The 15490-nt window shown below is 42.0% G+C and overlaps 1 long non-coding RNA gene across 1 annotated transcript in view; it reads left to right on the forward strand.

The window, feature by feature from the left end:
* LOC138177473 (uncharacterized) overlaps positions 1-14063 on the forward strand; it is a 111541-nt gene extending 97478 nt beyond the window's left edge. Inside the window, exon 2 of the long non-coding RNA XR_011172506.1 lies at positions 13865-14063. This is a non-coding gene — a long non-coding RNA (uncharacterized lncRNA). The remainder of the gene's footprint in view (positions 1-13864) is intronic.
* Positions 14064-15490: the final 1427 nt, after the last annotated feature.

The raw sequence follows: 15490 nt of genomic DNA on the forward strand, positions 1-15490 counted from the left end.
ACAAGTCACTTAAGCACCAAAGATCTCAGTTTCTTGATTCATAAAATCAAGAGATGGAACCAGATGGGCTGTGAGGTTACTTAGAGCTATATATCTATAGTTCTGTGGCCATATCTAAAGGAGAGTGATCAGGGTGGTGAGGCCAGGAGAAACAATGTCCTGTAAGGATTGTGCAAGGGAAGTAGGAGTTGTTAGCCTGGAGGAGAGATGGTATAAGGACACTAAACTGAAAACATTACCTCTGTCTCTTTCTGTCTCTGTCTCTCTGTCTTTATCTCTCTGTCTTTCTCTGTCTCTCCCCTGCCCTTCTCTTGCAGCTATAGAGAGGCAGATTTTGTGCAAGGACAACCTTCCTTACATTTGGAATTGTCCAAAATTGAAATGGACTGCCAAAGGAAAAGAGTGAGCTCCTTCTCAGTGGAGGTCTGTGTGCAAATATTGGATTTTCACTCCTCAGGAAGCCTAGCGAAGGGATTCTTGTTCAGGTTTGATTTGCACTAGGTGGCTTCTGAGCTCCCTCTCACTTCTAGGATTCAGGATTCTTCCTGTTGGTTTACAACTGGCATCATCACATTTACATATGTTGTTTATGATGGAAAAATTCTTTTGAGACATCTCTCAGTGTTATTTAGTTAAGCAGGAGGTGCCACTTGACTTAATTTGATCTTGAAAAAGCCTTGTATTTTGGCAACATTTGTCTTCTTAAAGATATGTTTATGAGAAATAACTAAATTATGTTAATGCTGTATTGTATTCACTAAAACTTTCCCATTAAGAAATTATGTGTAAGAAACTCCCAACATAATTAGAAGCTACTATTATTTTTTTTCTAATTAAAATAAAGGCTTATTGTAGTTATGGCATAAAACAGACTAGAATGTGGATTTGAAAGTATAAAGCATTGAAAGACATTGTGGCATCATGGGAAAAGCCATACACAGCCTCAAAGGGCCAAACAGCAATTCCATTTCTTTCCTCTAGCTGAGCAAATGATTTGGCCTCTCTGAGCCTCCACTTCTTTATCTGTAAGATGAGAGCAGTAAAACGTGTACTTCCTCCCACTCAGGGTTACATTAATGGAAGCACTTTGTAAATTCCATAGTGCTCCCTCCATGTGAGAGATTATTGAAAGCACCTTTGGGGATCTGCATAGAGCAATTGCCCAGATCTTCACCCATTTCTGCATTGCTTTAGGCTTGGCAAGGCACTTCCTTCTAGTGTCTGTCTGCCTTGGTAGCTAAAAGAGCTAGTTACTGAATATGCCTTCAAGGCTCCTTTAGGTACAAGCTTAGTTAGATGACTGGCTTCTTTACAAGGCATTAGATCCTATTGTTCCACTGTTATGCACTACAAACCAGCTAGCTAACATGTACCATCAGGGACTATGTGAAACATTATGCCTGAGCTTTTCCTATTTTATCCCAGAGCACAGGGGCCATTACTGTGGCAACTGATAAGCTATCTATGCAGGTGAAATGCAGGCAAATGTCACTAGCAGAGAAGACAGATTCTATGAGGTGGATCCTGCCCATCCTTCTTTTGTTCAATCCAATCTTTGCCCACTTGTGTCCTTTCCTCACTCAGCTTTCAAAATGATCTTCATAATGTACGGGACTGGTCATGTCACCCCCCTCCCCCCCCTCTATTCAACAAACTCCAGTGGCTCCTTGTCACTTCCAGGATCAAACATGAAGGCCTCTTTGGCATTCAAAGTCCTTCACAGTGTTCCCCCTCCGCCTTTCCCAGTCTTTGTCCACCTTATGCCTCCTCTACATACTCTTTGATATAGTGACTCTGGCCCCTTTGTTTTTTGCACAAGATGCTCTGTCTCTAGACTTGAGGCATTTTTTCTGGCTGTTCTCTGTGCCTGGGATACATTGCATCCTCATCTCCACTTCCTAGCTTCCCTGGTTTGTTTCAATCTCATCTAAAGTTCTATCTTCTACAAGAAGTCTTTCATGATGTCCCTTAACACCTGTGTTGTCCCTCTGTTGAGTATCCCCAAATTATCATGTATATATCTTGTTCATGCATAGTTGATTGCATATTTTCTGTCCTCTCCAGTCAGACTGAACTTTTTAAGAGCCCAGACTATTTGCTTTTCTCAGTATCTCCATCTTAGTACAGTGCCTGGCACATAGTAGGTGCTTAATAAATGGTTATGAACAGATTAGGTGACTTAAAATACCTCTGGCCATTATAGTTCTAAGGATATCTTAACAGAGTGATGACTGGTTTTCTTTAAATCCTCAGATAATAGCCCATGTAAGATCTGGGAATTCTCATCCTAGCTCTCACTCCTAATGATGATTTGGTCCCTGGTAGCTTTAGCCATATCTTCCCCTTGGGATTCTGAGGGTAACCCTGAGTAGTTAGGGGTGATTTATTAATGCTATTGCCTCCAGGGCCCTCTGCTGTGCTTTTCCCCAAGATTACCAGATGAGAAGCAAATCAATCAGCTCCCTTAAGTAACTTTTAGAAAGAAATTCTTACTACCAGAGTACTATAAAAATAGTTGTTATAAAACATGCCCCCAAACAAAGATATTCACCAACCCAAGTACATAGAGTCCAGAGCAAAAGTAGGCTCAAGCATAAAGAATACATATAGCAAAAAGGTATAACTTACCTCTCCTGGTTGTTGAAAATGCTTTTATCCCATTCACGAGATGCTCCTGAAGATGGCCTAAAGGATGTGAAATCTGTCTATCTAGCCTTGGCTCTTAATGCAGATCCTACTACCATATGACCTAGGAATCCCATTTTGGGTACCAGTGCGAAGATCAATACCCTACAGGCTTTTTGAAGCTTGCAGGTCCTCCTCTGGTCCAAGATAGGGGATGGGGTAAGGATTAAAGGAGACCTGGCCAAGGCCAAAGTCTAGACCTGTTATTTCCCCCTAGATGGTGTCTCTTCAGGGATGTGCTAGAAAGCCACAGGCTTGAATTTCTGGAAAAGTCTCCTGTTCCAGCTAACTCAGTGCTTTTATACAGGATCCAGAGGGATGTACTTAAATCCCACAGCAAATTGAAACAGACTTCTTGTCTGGCATCATTTCACTGCCTCAAACAGTTTTCAAAGACTTTGTGCATTTAAGTCTAAGGTCCTTTGATTGATTGATTGATTGATTGAGACTGTTCTCACCTAGTTAAGGCATCAAGGCAGAAATGAGGTGGGATGGCTTTGACCCCACTCAACCTGAGAAAGGATGAATGCTCACTCAGTGTTTTCACAGACTGAAGTGGATGATCAAGCTGTAGTTTTACTTAAGGTAGTAAAAGATTAGATTTCAGGATAGAATTATGAAATAGAATCCCATTCCATCAATTTGCCAATGTTGCTGTGCAAGTAACTTCTGTTCAGTTCAATTCAACAAGGTGTTTATCACACCTACTATACTCCCAGAGCATTGCAGGGTCCTGTCAAGGCTAAAAAGAAGTATAAGACAAGGTCCATGCCCTTGGTGAATTATGATGTAGATTTTTCATTTTTAGTCATGGTCCAGAGATCAGGAGTAGACACTGAATCTTTTTTGTTTGCTTTCTTTTGATTTGATTTGGTATTTCCTTTTTGGTTACCTTGTCCCTTTTGGTGCCTCCACCTTTGCCAATCTCCTCCTTTCTTCAAAAGCCATTCCAAGGCCTAATATGGTGAAATAACCCCTATGTTTCAACCCTTCAGTGACTTTATGAGCACATCAGGGGTATTGTCCTCCATCAGTTCATACTAAAGTCCATCCACACCCAAGCACCCCATCTCAATTTTTGTCTATGTCCCATCATAAATTTCTTAGAGAGGAGTTAGCCATGGTGAGAGAGATCACGAATATCAGTGTAACACTTGGGATAGCTCCTTTTTATCCCTTATTCTCACCACATGCCCAGACTATTTCCTTTTCTTGTCATACACTTCTTTAATGATATCATACCACTTCTTGAGTGGTATGGAAGTTAAAACCTATGGAAATGGGAGTTTGGAGTCAGGAGTGCGGTTTCGAAGAATATTATAAGATAGATACATCTTGTAATGCCCTCTTACTCTACCAAAGCACAAAACCAGCTTCTTAGAGACGATATGAAAATCCCAGTCTTTTTATTATCAGGCAGAGCTCAGATGTGCTGACCTTCATGCCACAGTAAAGGGCATACTAGCATACTGTTTTTTATTCATTTGTAAGGCTGGTTTCAGAAGTGTATTCTTGACCAGCTTGAGTCCTTTAAGCTATGTACTTTTAAAGATAGTTTTCTTGTTTTAGACATTGAATATAGTGCATCACTTTCCTTAAAACAGTTCTGAATTTTTGAATCACCTACATTTCCAAATATATACCTCTGCTTGTCTTCCCAGAGAACCATGCCTTACAAGAAAGAATAAAAAAGGTGAGAAAATAACCTAGCTCAACAAAATTAAGCAACATATCAACCCAGTCCACACCCATAGTCCCCCACCTCTTCAAAGAAACAAGGTCAATATACTCTCCTAGCTCTTATTTGGGGCCGAACTTAAGCATAATTTGAATCTCTTTTAATGGTTCAATATCCAGAGGTTTCAGGATTATAGTTGTATTTTTAAACAATTGTTAAAAAGTTTTAAATAAAGGACTTTGGTCATTACATGGTTGTTACAACACAATCATGCCAGAAAAGAGGGAAATACATTGTTGATCTCTAGTGGCCTTCAAATAGCAGTATACCCAGGAAGGACAATTAACATTAGCAGGCGGATAGTGACTTTGGGAATAAGCATGCATATAGTACCTACTATGTTCCACGCACTTTTTACAAATATTATCTCATTTGATCCTCACAGCAACACTATGAGGTAGGTGTTATTATCGTTATTCCCATTTTATGCTTAGAAACCGGAAAACAGAGGTTTAGTGACTTGCCCAGGGTCAGATAGCTAGAAAGTGCCTGTGGCTGGATTGTAACTCAATTCTTCCTAATTCCAGGACCAATGCCCTTTGCTCTATATTACCAGCTGCTTTCTGTTATTGGAAGAAGAGTTAAATAAAGGTCAGTAACTACTCAGACCATTTAAGGCTTGGGCTAAGATAAACACAAACTAAAGACATGACAGGAAGAGAGAGAAATTGAAAGAACTTTTCTGATCTGAAATCAGAGAACAGATGAGTAGAGTGGGAGCTGGGAGCATCAGAAGCAAATGTGTTCACATGGCAGGCAATAGCTCTGGGTTTTCCTGATGGACTTTAGGCTGCCCGGGGGTGATGAAGAACCCCATATGGGTAAAGTTCCTAAGCAGCTGATGATCAAAGAGCACAACTTGGCACAGCAGTAGATGGAGGCTTGATAATGTTACCCATCGAGACTTAACATCCGCAGCCCTGCAAGGGAACAGAAAGGGCCAGTGTCAGAGGCAGAGAGTGGTTCCAGTTGGAACTTGGCCCAAGTAACATGAGTTACCCTACTAATGTGTGTTTCTTGAAACTATGACCTCTTTCGTATATGTTTCCTTTTCTACCAGTATTGTGGGAATTCGTAAGAGAGTACAGGGGAATGTGGGGTGGGGTGGGGAATTTTCTTTGCTATTTATTTTGTTCTGCTGTTAAATCATCTTTGGCTTTAAACTAGGCATCTTCCATCTCTTTCATGTCTCCCCTGTCACTAAAGAGAGCTAGAGAAAATCAGGAAACTACACTGAGTAGGGACACACACACACACACACACACACACACACACACACACACACATTTAGTATGTCATCTCAACTGAGCCCTCACAGCAACATGGCAAACTTTCTTTCACTTTCCAGTTGATTTGATATCTTACTGTCCACAAAGGCTGCTCTGATCCTTCTTTTCTTTCCTCAAGCCTCCCAAGGCACCCCTTTCCCTGATTCTCTTAACTGAGGACCTTGTCTCATTCTTTGCCAGTAAAAAAATGAGGCAATTCACCAAGGCTTCCTCCTTCCTCATCATCTCACATCATTCAGGAATCATTCCCCGCTATCTCTTCCATGTAGTCTCTCATGAAGAGATGGCTCTTCTCTCTTGAAGGCAAATCCTTTTACATGCATCCCTGATCCCATCTTTTCCTGTTGTCTTGTGGATTATCATCTGTAAGGCAAGCACAGAAATAGTTCACACCTTGTTTCAGCTATTGAATTAACACCTTGTTTGTTCAAGTTTCTTTTGAGCCTTGTATCAAGTCTGTTAAGGAACAGAACATGTGAACCCCACAACTTGTGAATCCTAGAACTTGTGAACTCCTGTGGAGGAGCTAATGACTATATAAGGAGAGCCCCAGGTTTAGAGACAGAAAAACTGAGAAGAAGACTCTTGTGGTGGCAGTCAAGAAGGAGAAAACTTGTCGTATCATGGTACTCTGTTTGTCTGCTCAGTCTGTGTTGATGTTTCCTTGTTATACTTTGTACAGAAGCCCTAGGGCTTTACTGGAAGCCCTGAAAGAGGATTTTCTGGTTGTATGTTTGCTGAAATCCTAAAAAAGGGTTTTGGAGGTCCTGGGACTTTACTGATGATTTGTGCTGACTTCTTGGACCGTGTTTGTGGATCTGTGTTGATTCCTATGTTGATGATTTGTGTTGAGTTCTCAGACTTTGTTGGTAGGTCTGAGTTGATTTCACAGGCAGATAGTAAATTGATGATGGTGCCGGCAATGTACATGAATAATATTGTGGCTCTGTCAAGCTTTGTCTTCCCAGAAACAGGAACTGTGAAGGACTTGAGGTGGACTGGACACTGTGAACTTCAATATGGAATGGGAACTGGATGAAGAACTGGACAAAGAGCTGGATAAGGAATGAGGATCTGCCTTCCTTTGAACCCAGGTGACAGTTGGAGCTGGGACCATGGAAGAGGAACCATGAAAGCTGAGAGCCAGCCTCTAGTAAAGCTGAGAGAAGACTTTACTTAGATATTGTGTACTGACTGAGATTATGATTTATTGTGACCTAGGGGTGGAGAACTTTGACTTTTGTACTTGGTGATTGAATTAAGGATTTTGTGATTGACTAAATGGATGTACTTTGTTGAAAACTATTGTGACCACTTTGGTGAGAACTATGTGGCCATTTTAGTGATAAGTCATTGTGAATGCTGTATTTTGATTTTCTGTGATAAGTTGTAATGTTTTGAATGCTGTATTTTGATTTTATGTGAATGTTTTGTTCTTATTTGTTATTGAATAGAGTTCTCACTGTACTATGTAATCAGAACCTTGAAAGCTGTTCACAGCAGCAGTCCTCTGGAAAGCTGCTTGTGCTTTGCACCATCTCTATTATACTCTCTCTCCCTTATATTCAATCTCTCCCTAGTCACTGGGTCATTTCCTTATTGCCCGTAAACATACCCATGTCTCTTCAATCTTAAAAACAAAAATAGTCATTTGATCCCTACACTAGATTTGATCTCTAGGAGATAGCATTCTATATCTCCTCCCCTTCATGACTACACTCCTCAAGATATCTGTTCATATTCTCTGCTCATCTGCCTCCTCTCACCTCACTCCCTTCTGAATCCTCTACATTTTTGCTTCTAACCTCATCATTCAACTGAAACTGCTCTCAACAAAGTTACCAATCATTTCTTCTTTTTAAGATGTAAAATGTAATGGCTTTTTCTGGCCACATCTTTCTCAGTCTCTCCATACCATTGGTTACTCCCCCTGGATAATCTCTATTGTTAGCCTTTTTGCACACTTCACTCTGATAGTTCTGCTTCTGCCTGATTGCTCCCATTTGGTATCCTTTCCTAGTTATTTATCCATGTTATGCTCACTAACCATGGCTTTCTCACAAGACTTTATACTATGCTCCCTTCTCTTCTTATTGTCTACTATCTCACCAGACGATCTCATCACTTCCCATGGGTCCGTGTCTTGTCTGTATGTAGATGTTTCCCAGATCTATATACCCTTACCTAGTCTCTTCCTGAGAGTACAGTTACCTATTGACAGTAGCCAATTGGACATATCAAACTAGATGACCCATATACATATCAAAGGCAATATGTCCAAAGTAGAAGCCATTATCCTCTCCACATCTCCCCTCTCCCCATGCCAGAACCCCTCATCTCTTCCAGATATCACTCTTTCTTTTTAGGACTCTGGTATTCTCTCATTTACCCAGTTTCACAGCCTTTTGTAATCTTGACTCCACAATCTTATTCACCCCCAAAATCTAGTCCACTGCAAAATCTTGACTTTTTTCCCTTCATATCATTTCTTGTATACATCTCCTTCTTCTCACTTGCAGGGCCATTACTCAAGTTCACATCCTCATAACATTTTACCAAGACTGTTGCAGTAGTGTCCTGATTGTTTTCCCTGCTTCAAGTCTCTTCCCTACTACAATACACAATCCATTCTCCACTTGCCCATCCAGGTCATTTTTTAAAGCATACCATTGACTGTGTTACCTTCTCCCTCACCCATGCATTGTATTCTGGCCATTACTTATTTCCTCTATGGATCAAATATAAACTACTTTGTTTGGCTCTTCATAACATGGCACCTTTCTACCTTTTCAATCTTCTTATACTTTACTACCCTCCTTGTACCCTGAGAGCAAGCTGCACCAACTTCCTTTCTAATCCTCGAACACAGCACTCTTATCTATTCCCTGTCTCCATGCCTTTGCACCAGCTGTCTCTCCAAATCTGGAATCCTCTGCCCTTTCATTTTTGCCTTTTAATTTCCCTGCATCACTTCAAGATACAATTCAAATCCTGTCTCCTTCAGGGGGCCTTTCCTGGTTTTTCTTGATTCTAGTGCTTGTGAGCCATGGTTTTGAGCAGATACTAAACAAAAGTGAGACTTGACCCTGGAGTAACTTGTTGGAGGTGAGTGGGGTGAGCTTCCTATTTCTTTAGCTCTCAACTCTGACTCAGTGGTGCATGTTGGAGGAGTTCTGCAAAATTGAAGCAAGGATCCTTTGTCTTATCCTCCAAAGGAGGGCTAGATTGTTAGAACTGCTCCTTTTGCTGAAGCTGGATATATAAAGTGATTTTCAATTATGTAACAAGTTCATTGCATGTAATGTTAAGCAGCCATCAAGTCAGAGGCCAATTTCCTTTAGCTACAAAGACAATAGAAAGAAGATTTCTGCTACATTGTGTGAGAAAATTGTGATAGGTAAAAACCTAAACTACCCAAAAATGTTTTGGCTTCCAGAATGACTAGGGTGTAATTTTTTTTAAGCAATCAGGGTTAAGTAACTTGCTCAAGGTTACACGGCCAGTTATTTCTGGGTGTGGTGCTGAGTATCTGAGCCCAGATTTGATCCCCAGGTCATCCCAACACTGGAGCTGGTGCTCTTACTCGCTGAGCCACCTGGCCACCCCTGTAATAGTAATGGAATTTAAAGATCCCCCTGTATTGGCTTGGTTTTTGGTTTGATTGTGTTAAAACCCAGAGCTTGTGAATCCCACTTGTGTGATGGACTTGTTGACATGAAAAGAGAGGGCTGAACTGGGAGGAGTTGGTGACATAAATTTAGAGGGACACAAGAAAAGAGAGAGGCAGAAGAACTTTTTGGAAGCAGCATCTTGCTGGCAGAGAGAGACTGGGAGGATTGCTGAGGGCCACTTTGAATTGCCCAGGACTTTTGAGAGCTGCCACCCAGAGCTGCCAAAGTCTGAGGAAACATGGCTGTTATGCTTGTACTTTGTCTGTTTTGATATTGTTTTGCCAGATTTGTCCACTGGTGAAGGACAGTCCTGTTGTTGCAGAGGTCTTGGAACCTTGCTGTTGGTTCAGAGCTCCTGAGACTGTTCTGCAGACAGAGAGTGAATTCTGACCACTGGTGAAGGACAGTGCTGTTGTTGCAGAGGTCCTGGAAACTTGCTGTTGGTTCAGAACTCCTGAGACTCTTCTGCAGACAGAGAGTGAATTCTTGAAGACACTGGCAATGTATCTTGTGGCCTTGCTAGGCTTTGTCTCTGTAGGAACAAAGATTGCTGAGTGTCAGTATGAAGAAAAGACTTCTCTTTGGGTATTAAATGCTGTGCTTAAGCTTGTTGTAAATCTGGGGTAGATGGCCTGTTCAGTTGTAATCCAAGGGTGGGGAACTTTTGACCTTTTTGTGCTTTGTGATTGAACAAATGAATGTACTTTACTTATGATTGGAAACTAATCTCCATTTGAGAAAAGGGGCTTTGTGGTTGACTAAATGAATGTACGGTCTAGGGGTGAAGTAGTACTTAGAAGAGGGTCTTTGGGATCAACTAAATGAATTATAATGTCTAGGGGTGGGGTAGTACTTGATTGAATTACACATGGCAAATGCTATATTTTGAATGATGCTATATTTTGATTTTCTCTGTTCTTAATTTTTCACTGAATAAAATGGAGAGCACCTGTGCTGGTATTTTGAACCTTGGGGAAGTGGGATCTGCAGAGTAAAAGGAAAGTATGGGGGCTGGGATAATTATTTGTTTTCCAGTTGTGGTAGCTGGGCCTCTGTGGAGCCATGGACCAGGAGAGAAGAATGGCCTGCATGCGGACTTCGCTGAGCTGAGAGCAGGAATAGTGAGCTGCCTGCATCTGGACCTGGGCAGAAGCCAGGAATGGCTGCCACCTGTGGGAAGAGAAGAAACCCAGGAGTTCCGAATTCAGCCACAGGAAAAGATAAGAACTGAGCAGCAAAGCAGGGTCACGAATGTGTTTCCTTGCCGCATCCCACAGTTTGGGACCCAGGGGCAGGATGGACTTGTGACTATGGTGGGTGGGATGAAGTGCCTTGGACCCCCAAGGATCCCACCTTGTTGGTTTTGTTGCCCAGCCCCCTATCTGTACTTGGAAGCAGGGGCTGGAACTGTGTGAGGGGAAGGACACCCCCCTCCACCCAAGAAAACTTTATTTGGACTCTTGTTTTGAATTGAGGTGATAATGCAATGTACTTTGTGTTTGTTTAAGGCCCAGTGGCCACTTTGGAGATGTTTAGTGCTAATTCAAAAGTAAATTGACTATGCTATAGACATGAAAGATCTTGGGGCCGAATGTAATAGCAATGCAAATTTAAAGATCTTCCCTGACCTTAGGCCCTTTGATAGGCTTAAGAGACTCTGAGAACCTTCCTTGATTTGAAAATATACTCTGCCTCCTAATAGGCTGAATGTGGTCACATGGAGCCTGTGGCAGGAGGCTTGGTTTTCAGGAATGCCCACACCTTGATGCTGTGTGATTGGGCAGTGTGTCAAGAGGGTGGTTACATTCTCTGACCCAGGAGAAGGCTATATAATCCCTGATGTGAGGCTTTGCTTTGGGGCTCACTTTGAGAAGTGTTCTGTGATTTGATTGGATGAGACTATGGGAAGCCCTTGTTGAGAGCCCCCCAGCTTTGAAAAACCCAAATGTTGATTTAGTATGGATGTAATGGTTGGACAGTTTGGAAACCTGTCTACTTGATCTGTTTCTCTGTCTTGATAATTATGTCTGTATACTCTGAAGTTCAGGGTGCTGACCTTTTTCCCCTGAACGAGGTAAACGATACATATTTGACTGATTAAAGTAAGCTTGTTAACCCATTTTGAGTTGCTTTCCTTTATCAAAGCAGATCCAAAAAACTGTGTTGGCAGCCACCCCGGGGATGCTGGGGTGCTTGCTGCTACAGCCCCTAAGCGATTGGGGTTAAATAACTTGCTCAAGGTTACATGGCCAGGTGTTTCTGGGTGGGTGCTAAGTGTTGGAGCCCGGGATTCAGTCCCCAGGTAATCCTGACACTGGAGCCAATGCTCTTACTCGCTATGCTACCTGGCTGCCCCAGACTAGTGTGTATTTTTCAGAGTATCCTCATCAAAGAGTTACTCAGAGTATTCTCAGGTAATTCTACACCTAATATATAATACTTTATTTTTATGTCTACATTATTACTTTACTCAATTCCTTCCATCCCTTTGTTTCCATGCCTGAAATATCAGTGTCTGTCTATCTAGCTAGTTAACTACATTTTGCTCACATATTCTTGGATTGTAAGAGAGTGAAAAGCTGAAATCCATAATACATCTCAGGGACAACAAAAATGCATATTACCCATAATGCCTTTTAGTTGGTTTGATTTGTGTATTGGTCGCTCTCCACTGAATCCATCATCTAAATGGTATTCCTTGGGGGTAAGAACATAGAGTTGCATGTCAGGACTCCCCACACTCCCAGGACAATTACATCCTGGTGACATTGCAGTCAACTGGAAATAACTTCCATCCCTGGTATTCATAAAGGGTTCCCATCTTTCATATCACTTCCACCAACTACATAAATAACCAGAATTTGGGTGTCCTCATAGGGATAGTGGTTAAACATGCAATTGCTCATTTCTGCTGTTCACATGTTTGTGTCTATATTGTTTTGGCATTCTAGTATGTTCTTGAGACCTGCTAGTAATGGAAACTTGCTGCTGCTTGAGGTAGTCCATTCCCTTGTTGGACTTTTCCAATTGTCAGGAACCTGACAATTTTTCTTTAAAAAAAGTGGGGGGAGAGGGCAAAGTCTGAGTAGGAGAACTTGAGACTGAACTTCAGGGGAAATTATCTTATGGGCAGAGAAATAGTCAGTTGATTGATTGATTCAGCTAACATTCCATGCATTAGGAAAAGCATAGTGTCATTGTTAGACCCTGGGTATACACAGATATGCATGATTTAGAGCAGTGGTGTCAATCTCAAAGACAATCAGGGGCTGGCCCTAATTCATACATAAGGATCCCTGTGGGCTTTACATTGACTTGATTTTAAAATGTAATGCTATCTATGTTTCATTATATTTTTATTTATTTTGTTAAGTATTTCTCAGTGCCATTTGAACCTAGTTCTGGCTGAACTAGACAGTGTGGGGTCTCTTGGACACCCCATGTTTGCCTTCTATGATTTAGATCTTGCCTTCAAGGAGCTTATAAATTAACTGAATTTAAATGAAGACATGTATATCAATAACTGATAAAAGGGAGAAGGAAATCAATACAGAGGAGAGACTTGGGAAAAAAGCAGGAGAAATTTGTAAGGAAAGAAAGGATAAAAGAGAAGAGGTGGAGGAGGAGAGGTGGGGAGGAGAAGCAGAGGAGGAGAGGAAGATGGACAGGAAGATGGACAGGGAGAAGGGGGAGGGGAAAGGGGGAGAGAAAAAAGGAGATAACTTTCACCTGGTAGACTCAGGGAGGGCCTCATGGAGCAATCCCTAGCTGAGCTGGGCCTTGATGGGGGCATTTCTTGGTCTCTCTGCTTATTTATCCTTCTTTCTTTATCAATTTCATTTTTCCCCTGTTGGTGAGCTCCACTTTACCTGCTTTCTCTATTAACTGTCTAGTTTTCTCCTTGTTGACAAGTGAGTGCTGGCTCAGCTGCCTTCAGTGATTGTCCCCTGCCCCAAGAACAACTGAGACCTACTTTCTTAGCCTCCAGGGCCAGATGATTTCAGAGCCTTGAGGGAGTGTGGGGGAGAGGGGCAGGGCAGAGATATCTGTGCCAGTCTACCTATTGACCTATTTGCTTGGAGGCTCTAAGAGCATTGGCTCCACTTAGGTTTGTTCCAAGGCCCTTCCCTGAACTATGGGATTGGTTTCAACACAACACTGTTTACTCTATTCCAGGAGGCTTGGTGCATGTGTGACTTTTCTCTCTCCCATTGAAGGATGAGCATGGCAGATGAGGCTGGGCTGTTGCTATTGGGGGAAATGATGGGATCCTATGTAGCCTGAGCTCTAGCAGGAGGCTTCTGACCTAGGTTGAGTAGTAGGGTTCTGTTTGTTTTGAGGTTGCTGAAGGCTTTCCATTGTGTACTCATTTTCCTGTCTTGCTACAGATTTAATAGTTGTGTGTCTGGTGCATTGCTATTTAAAGTTGTAGAATTAGGAACTTTTGCTGAGGGTTGAATGCCTCTTTTCTTTCCATTCAGATGACCAATGAATGGAGGACTGCTGACATCATGAACAGGGGAGTCTCTCTCTACTCCATTCTCAGGAATGGAGGAGTATTGAGAAAGAACACAAAAACTTGGAGGGTGATGGAGAGTGCCTCTGGAGGTGATGGAGGGTGCTTCAGATTGGCCAGAAAGTTGACTTCATGAAGGGAAGTAAGAAGAGAAGACCAGAAAGGTAGGTTGAAAACAAACTTGCTTTAGATGCCAGGTTCAGTGACCTGTAATAGTATATGCAGTGGAGATCCTAGAAGGTCTTTGAGTAGGGTGATGAACTCATGGTGGTGTGTGAACAAGATGACTTGGGATGAAGACTGAAACATGGATGGAAGTGGAGATTAACGAGGATTATGAAGACCACTTGGGAGGTTATTACAATGATCTAGGTCAGGAGTGGGGGACCTGCAAACTTGAGGCTGCATGTGGCCTTCTAGGTCCTCGGATGAGGCCTTTTGACTGAGTCAAAGTCTGACAGAACAAATCCTTTAACTAAACGAATTTGTTCTGTGAAATTTGAATTCAGTCAAAGGGATGCACTTGGACCCACTCCTGTCTAGGTGAAATGATTTGAGGGCCTAAATAATGCTCATGATAATAGGAATTGAGAAGGAGTGAGTCCAAAATATACTACACAGCACTGAACTGTGTATGGAGAGGAAGAGTTTTGCTGACTATAAGGTTTAATCACTAGAGGAGGGAAGAGGGAAGGGAACATGCATTTATTAAGTGTTCACTCTATATGCCACACACTGTGCTATGCACTTTACAGATTTGATCCCATTTGAGCCTCACAACAACCTTGGGAGGTAGGTGATATTATGTTCCTCATTTTCTATTTGAAGAAACTGAGGCCAGTAGAGGTTAAGTGACTTACCCATTGTCAAACAACTAGTAAGTATCTGAGGCTGCATTCCTACTCAGGTGTTCCTGAATCCAGGTCCAGTGCTCTCTCCACTGAACTGCCTAGCTACCTGTAGTAAGACTAGTAAGGGCTTAAGGACTGGATCATATCAAGATCAGGCCTGTAATGGCTCCCTGGCCAGTATCCTCACCCACCCTAATGGACTGAGTTAATGTCTCCTGAAAGTGACTTTCATTTAACAAGTTGAGCCAAAGGGAGACTGACTCATAACTAGAAATATACATAAATGGTTAAATACAATTTCTGGATCCATTCACTTGGGATATTTCTGAACCAGGAATTACAGTGTGTTAGGGTCCCTATTGAAGGATGGAACTGAGATGCAGAAATCTTAACTCAGTCCTCTGATTGTCTTATGATAGTGGTAGAATTACTTCTTCCAGAAAAGGTAGTTACAGAGCCAGTGTTTTTTTTTCTTTCCAGAGCAGGCAGAGGAAGTGTGTCTTTTATGAGGCAAATTACTTAGAGGTCTAGAGCTATTGGGCTCAGCACTCTCATTAATCCTGATGGCCAAATGCAAGTCTAAGTAATGTCCCTGAGGGCCATGAATAACCCCAAGCCATAGATAGGGTATAAAGAGTGGTAGATGAGAAAACAGCAAGGGATGAAGCAAAGACAAAAGAAAAGGAAAGAGAGCTCACCATGTGGTGTGGATTGGTCTAGAGGACAACCTTGGCTCCAAG

This window comes from Petaurus breviceps, unplaced genomic scaffold (assembly GCF_028583685.1).
Source record: "Petaurus breviceps papuanus isolate PSGF00001 unplaced genomic scaffold, PetGlider_PUasm1.0 90417, whole genome shotgun sequence".
Classification (NCBI taxonomy): Eukaryota; Metazoa; Chordata; class Mammalia; order Diprotodontia; family Petauridae; genus Petaurus; species Petaurus breviceps.